A 7,537-nucleotide genomic window follows, 5' to 3' on the forward strand; every position below is an offset into this window, starting at 1 on the left:
GAAACCTGCTAAACTCCTTAGTTCTGTTCGCAAACTCCCATATCTATTATTTGTTCAGCCGCAGTTGGAATTCGTCTCAACTATAATGTCTACCCATTAAATATATCTCATATAAATACTTCACTTTACCCAAAGCGGACCTGCCTGGTATATTTTTACAAATTTTAGTCCCCTTGCTACAGGCTCACAGCCTAAAGACCTCAACGATATATAGATACTTGAAATTCGTCGCTAAATTTCACTTCTGTTTTCCTGTCATAAATTTCTTTACACCCATTTTTTCTCCGCAATCACTTCCCCACTCTTCACGCCGCTTGCATAATTATCCCAGCTTCAAACGGCATATACTACAAACCTCAGTCATTCAATTCATCTTCATTACCTAGAGAAATTATGCTTTGCAATGATCTTCTGGCCAACATAATCTTTTTCTCCGATTCTGGGACGTCTAAAAGCACCAGTGTATGCAATTATTGCCTTAGTATCGTTCCAAATGTTGTACCGCGGCTTCAGTTGCCCCTAGGTACCTCTTTAGCACATAATCGCGTTTCACCCTTTGTTTTTAATTTCATTGTTCTCTACAATGCTATCTACACTCAGTTTTGATCAACTTTGTGTTCATTTCGTGTATTTGCCTTGTAGCTCGTCCGTTGTACCGTTATTCTGGTTTATTATTTCTGCACAGTGGCGTAGCCAGAAATATTTTTGAGGGGGTGTTATACGCCGTCACTTATAAAAATAAAAAGCAGAAGCGCCTGTGCATAAACAATATATTGGTCAATTTGGAGTTTTAACTAACCCATAGGGTTAGTTGTTTGGTTCACTGTAATATCTACAAAAAATAGAGTGCACACAGGGCTCCGAGGGCTTGATTCTTAAAGAATATTTAATTCCTCGCGAAAAAAAAAACACTTGTGCGGAAAATCGCGGCTGTTTGCAGTCGTCCTTTGTCAATCTCGATGCAGCCATCTCTTTCAATCAAACAAGCAGACGAGACTGCCTGATCTGAAGCTTCCACAAACATTGCTGGAGGCGCTTCTGCCACCTCTGTTGGGTCGCCGTTGCAGCACTTGTAGTGGGTGTAGATTTCTCTGTTTTCTTGAAGAAGTTGTCTAGTGTCACCTTTAGCCGTCTTTTAAGCTCATTTCTAAACTGCCAACGTAAGGCCCTCCCAAACTCACGCACGCATGCACCCCCCCCCCCCCCCACACACACACACACGGTAAGCAAGAGACTGACAATATGTTTAAAATCTACAATGGCAGTTCAGCGTAGAAGTGGAAATGCACGTAGTGAAGCTTTTAGCGACGCGGCTGTGAGTTTTTATCGTGACCTGAATGCTGAGCGAGAGGACTAAAGCATTTTCAGATAGCTTAGGTGCTGATCCGGAGGTGTCGTTGCTAGCTGTATACAACCGAATGCTTACGTACGCTAAATGCAAGCGTTTTTCTTGAATTTACGCTGATACATCTGCACTTTTAGTTCAGTGCATGCAAGTGAAGAGGCAGCGATAACTTCAGCTCAGAGGCGCCTTGTGGTTTTTAGAACAGGAATACTTTTTGTAAAACAAAAAGCAGACACTATTACTTTCATTTCTGCGTTTCAATATATCAATGCATTGTGTAAATAGCACGGACGATAAAAAAGGCCTAAAAGATGGAGGCAGGGAGGATACAGGCTCAAGAGATTTCGGTGAGTGTTCATAAGCTAAAACCCCGCCCCCCCCCCCCCTCCCCTTGGCTGCGCCCCTGTTTCTGTATATTCCGTTGCTTTGATATGCTCCCCTCACGCAGGGCTCTTCGATGATTTGAGGCATGAAAGTATGTAAAGGATACAAAGGTCAGAACTGTTAGTTCAAAAGTGGACGGCGATTTTTCGTAGCCGTGGTTCAAAGGTACGAAGAAGTCAACAGCGCCTATCCTGCGTTACACCAATGATTGGATTGGCTATCATGCTGTATCGATTTCAGAAATATGTGGTTTAGTCTCAAAAGAGAAATCACCACGACGCCGAGGCGATAAGCAGACTCTGGCAACAAGACAGAAAGAAACTGAGCCATAGTGGCAGCGTGATTTACTATTCTAGAACGTCATTCTCAGATGCGAAGAGAGACCAACTCATACAGGATAACAATGCACTATGTGAGAGCTTGTGCGCAACTGAAACCGCTACAGTACACGAACCCTTAACAGGTGATTTCATCGCTAATTATAGAGACTTGTGATATCATTCTGGTCATCTGACATTATTCTACCAACCGCTGCGCGCCTGCAAGTCTGGACATCAATTACAGTCGTTTTTAACATGATACTACTAAGGCTGCCACTTCCTTGGCCGGGTGTGGGTGACAGGTGTAGAAAAATTTCCGGTAGACGGGGGGACCCTAAATTTCTTAGTCACCCAGGTTGGCGAAATAATGGTAGTGCTAAGACAAAAGTAAGCGTTTTATTGTGTCACCTATTGTTTTTTGCTCGCTAAAGATAAGTGAACACCGCTCATTAGCCGAGACCTGAGCGCTTAAAACCTGTGAGAGGATTTGCTTAACAAGGGGATGGAGAAGCATATGTATTGGAGATTGCGAGAAAAATTTCGGTAAAGGTGAACCTGCAGGCCAGGTGTCTGTTATAGACAAGAACCACTCTGTGTGTGTGTGTATGATGTGGTTTAAGTGAACTTAGCTGATCTTTTTCTTCGCCAAAAATATCACGCCTTCGGTTTTTTCTTAAGGTTTTGCCATTTTGAATTGATCGATTAGGGCCACCGGGTTCCATCTAACTTCGTCCATTTCATCCGTAAGCCACCACAAGATCAAGGTTCCCGAACCCCATTGCCAGGCTGATCTACATTTTAATTGTTTCATTTCAAGGACCTGCTCAGAGTTGAACTCCCCCCCCCCCTCCCACCTAACTTGCCTTTGGGGCCATTACTACTGAATCCAATGTATTCAAAACGGCTACTGTCACTACAATAATAATGGACTGCATCGCTGTGTTGTATGATGTATTTCAGTAACATTTTCGTTTCCCCCATTTATGATGGTTCTAACCAACTGGTATCTATGACACCTTGACTTCAGGAATGAGTAATGGTTTGGTTTGGTTTATTAGGGTTTAACGTCCCAAAGCGACTGAGGCTATGAGAGACGCCGTAGTGGAGGGCTCCGGAAATTTCGACCACCTGGGGTTCTTTAACGTGCACTGACATGAGTAATGAGTAAAGAAATCTCGTGTCTGCAAATGAGGCAGACATTCAAAACCTTCATTGCGCAGCATGTATAGATGAGGTACCTTCTTAACCAGCCGCGGTGGCTGAATGGTTAAGGTGCTTGGTTACTGATAATTTTTTTTATATGGGCTAGTCGGTGGTTTATCTTATGGGGCTAGTCGATGGTTCATCAGCGCCAGTCCTGTTGGTTGTGTCTCTCTTGTGTCCCTGCTTTTTTTGCGCTGCTATAACCTTCGTTAGTTGGCTACTGAGCAGGTTTATCCGGGTTTGAATGCGGCTATGGCGGCCGCGTTTCGGTTGAGGCGAAAAGCAGAAAGCGGCCGTGTGGTGTGCGATGCCCGCGCACGTTTACGAATCCGGGTATTCGAAATTATTCTCGAATCCTTCCCGGCGACACTTTCTTTCTCTTTTCTTCTTTCATTCCCACATCTCTTCCCTCATTACACGGCTGAGTTGTCCACATAGAAGTTAGGTGGTTATTGCGCCTTTAATTTCGGGAAACCAATCTTTGGCTAGTAGATTGTCTCATGACTTGTTTTGTCATAGTCATGTACTTTTCCTTCCAGCATGAAAATGCTAATCCTAAGCACACAAACTCTAACGAAAATCTGTTGCGCTGTGCAATTCGGCACTGTAATTTTTGCATAGTGGGTACCAGACCACTATGGCACCTCTTTCTCTCTTTCTACTTTTTCTCTCACCGTCCTCTATTCCTTACGGCACGCTTCCGGTGTCCACCGAGATATGTGAGACCATTACGGCCCGATTTCCTGTCCTGAAAAATCTATTTCCCTTTTTCACCTGGGGATCTTTAACGTGCACAGACATTGCATAGTACACGGGGGCCTTTGAGTTTCGCCTTCATCGAAAGGCAGCAGCTGGAACCGGGTTCGAACACCGAAACTCCGTCTCAGTAACCGAGCAACCTAACCACTGAGCCGCCAAGGCGGGTCCTCCTACCATGCAAAATAATTGGCTGTGGTTTGACCAATGGCCATCTGTCACAAAATTCGGCGCAATTTTGGAAACAAAGAAGCAAAAACAGCGCCGCGCGGACGCGTCTCGCCGGCGTAAGCCGAACGGGGGAGGAGGAAACCCCCGCTGGGCGCCTAGCGTGTGTGCGTGTGCTCTCTCTCCCTTCCTCCACCGCTCGCCGACACGGCGTGCGCCGAGGAAACGAGTCATCCACGCCGATTTCTCTAGAACGTGCGAGTCGTTTCTACTGTTAACCGGGGGAAGAGGGGGAAGCCTTGCGAGCGCTAAGACAACATCCCCCTCCTCTGCACTCGACGTCGGCGACGGCTCCACGCCAGAACACGCTCGAATCTTCGAGATGCGACCCCCGACCTCTGACCAATGAGGACGCGCGGCCGGCGAGAGAAAGGAAGGGAAACTACACGGGAGATGCTGCGTGTATGTGCGCGCCTACATTGGCGCGTAGAACAAACAGACGTGAGAGCGAGCCTATAAAAGAAGAACGTTGACCGCTGTAAAGTCATGTGTCTTTGTGTAGATGCACTCGTTGCAGGAGTATCTGTCCTCGCTTCGGCGAGCGCGGCTTCGGCCGCTTATCTGATTTTTTCAGCAGCGTCCGCTCCGGCGGACGCAGTTGTTGCTGCGACGCGCATCTTTTCTTTCTTTTTTTTCTTTCCTCTGATCTCTTAACTCTCCTCTATCTGCACGTGGCAGCGGTGGTGGCTTGGCTCGAGCCAGTAGCAGGCCCGTGCAGTTTCCTTTTCTTCCTTCTCTCAGTCACAACAACAACAACAAAGTCAGTCCGGACCGCCGTTTAAGCTTCATCGAAGCGCGCCCGTTCGACTCCCGGGAAAACACCACTCGGCCAGCATCGGACCAACGAGGCAACGGTAGCCAGTCTGCGGGACGGCATCGTCGTGGAACTCTGGTCGTCGGACTGCCGCAGTGCCCGGTGAACAAATTGTGCTTTGTTTACCTCTCTCTCTTGTGTTAGTGCACTTTAGGTGTAATATTTCCTTTGAATTGTATTCTCTCTCGAGTTTAACTTTGCACAAGTTGCATTGTTCTGTTAATCACTTTGTATGTGTCTGTACTAGTGATTGTGAAACCCTTTGTATCGTCTCAATTGCTGTATAAACTTTGTTTTGTTTGTGAACCTTTGACTCCGACCCATTCTCTGGCTTGCGACCGGCGAAAGCTGCGCACCAGGCGCCCAAAAACCTCTTGTCACTTGGTAGCTGGTCTCCTCTGAGCTTGGCACGATGAGTCGAGGGCATCTCCTTCGATTCCGAGACCGCTACCCCACACGCTCTAAGGGTGTCTGGGAACTTCCCACGTAAATTGCGCGAAGTGTGGGTGACACCATCCCGAGTAGAACTGCGGAAGCAACGGCGCGGCAATCGCAGCTGCGGCGGCATCTCAGGGGGCACTTTGACTGTCTGAAGTGCGTAGAGGCGAAAGCGTTTTCCGCACCACTTTGAGTGCCTCTGTGGCTATGGTGGCGCAACAACTGGATGACGTCGCACATAAGTAGGCACTAATTATAAACAATTAAAATTACTAATTAACGGCTAATTACTTATAAATGACTAAATACTAATCACCTGCTATTTATTGACGCTTAAACTTCGCCTTTAGGAGTGGAACGCGACAGCGTAGTGTAGCGCTGCCAAGGAGTCCACGCAACCCCACGACCTGTTCGACGCGACGTCATGCCCTTTGAACGAAACGCATTTTGAGGAAAGGAAATGGCGCAGTAATACTCTTTCATCTCGGTGGAAACTGAACCGCACCTACAGGAAGCAAGGAACTTGCAGTGAAAGAAGAGAGAGAAGGTTGGTCGTAATGACGGAAATGAAAATTGCATTTGAGTAAAGGAAATTAAGCAGTAACTGTCTCGTATATCTCGGTGGACACATGTGATAGGTTGGTAGAGGAAGGGAGGAAGTGGGAGTGAAAGAAGGAAGAGAAAAAGAGGCCGTAATGAAGAAAATGAAATTTGTATTTGAGGAAAGAAATTACGCACTAACTGTCTAAGCCTGGCTCGTCGCGCGTACGCAGTTGGGGCTCTCCGGGGCTCCGCAAAATCGCTCACACCTAGCGTAGTGTTGCTTCCGCAACGAAATTCACTAGGCACTTTGACTGTCTAAGGTGCGTAGAGGCGAAAGTGTTTTCCGCGCCTATTTGACTGCCTCTGTGGCATTGATGATGTCGCCACAGCATGACGTCACACATAATTAAAGAATAATTACTAAGTAAACACGAATTACTAAATAATTAGTTATTAATGTGTAAATACTAATTTTCTGCTAATTACTCGCGATTAAGCTTCGCCGTTAGGAGTGGAACCGCTGCCAGGGAGTCCACGGAGCACCACCACCCGTTCGGTGCGATGCCTTGCCCTTTGAACGCAACGCATTTTGAGGAAAGGAAATGGTGCAGCTATCCTCGGTCATCTCGGTGGAAACTGAACCGCACCGTACAGGAAGGGAGGAAGTGGGAGCGAAAAAATAAAGAGAAAGAGGGGCCGTACTCAAGAAACTGAAAATTGTATTCAAGGAAAGGAAATTACGCAATAACTGTCTCACATATCTCGGTGGACACCCATCAAAAGCGTGACACCTCTGCTGACAACGATGAGGCATTAAAGGCTTTCGCCTTAAAATCATCATGCCGGCGTGAAGCTCCGAGATAGACACGAAAAGAAACGAGCCAACTGGCTCCCTGAGCCAGTGGATACCTTAATTGAGCTTTGTGCTTCGTGGCAATAGTGAGAGATATGGCCTGCATGCGTTAGCGTTCACAGCATTGTGGCATAACAGCAGCACTTGCCAGTTGGCCGTAGGAATCGGTTTGGTTTGGTTGGTTTATGGGGTTTAACGTCCCAAAGCGACTAAGGCTATGAGAGACGCCGTAGTGGAGGGCTCCGGAAATTTCGACCACCTGGGGTTCTTTAACGTGCACTGACATCGCACATTACACGGGCCTCTAGAATTTCTCCTCCAAAGAAATTCTAGCCGCCGCGGCCGGGATCGAACCCGCGTCTTTTGGGTCAGCAGCCGAGCACCATAACCACTGAGCCACCGCGGCGGCCGTAGGAATCCGTGGTTCATTGGCGTTGGCAGCATTGCAGTCTCCGTTGATTTTTGAAGCGAAAAGATTCACTAGGCTAGTCAACCCCGCGCTTCGCGAAACCGAGTGACGTCACACACAGCGCAGATCACTACCTAAAAAAACAAACTGCGTCGAGGGTGGCAATCGACCCAGGGCCTTCGGCACTTGGAGTGGAGATGCTACTACACCGCCACCAAGGCTCAAGGTTTGAGCGTGAATAAAT

The sequence above is a fragment of the Amblyomma mixtum genome, chromosome 8 (assembly GCF_055824585.1).
Source record: "Amblyomma mixtum isolate Tamu chromosome 8, ASM5582458v1, whole genome shotgun sequence".
Taxonomy (NCBI): domain Eukaryota; kingdom Metazoa; phylum Arthropoda; class Arachnida; order Ixodida; family Ixodidae; genus Amblyomma; species Amblyomma mixtum.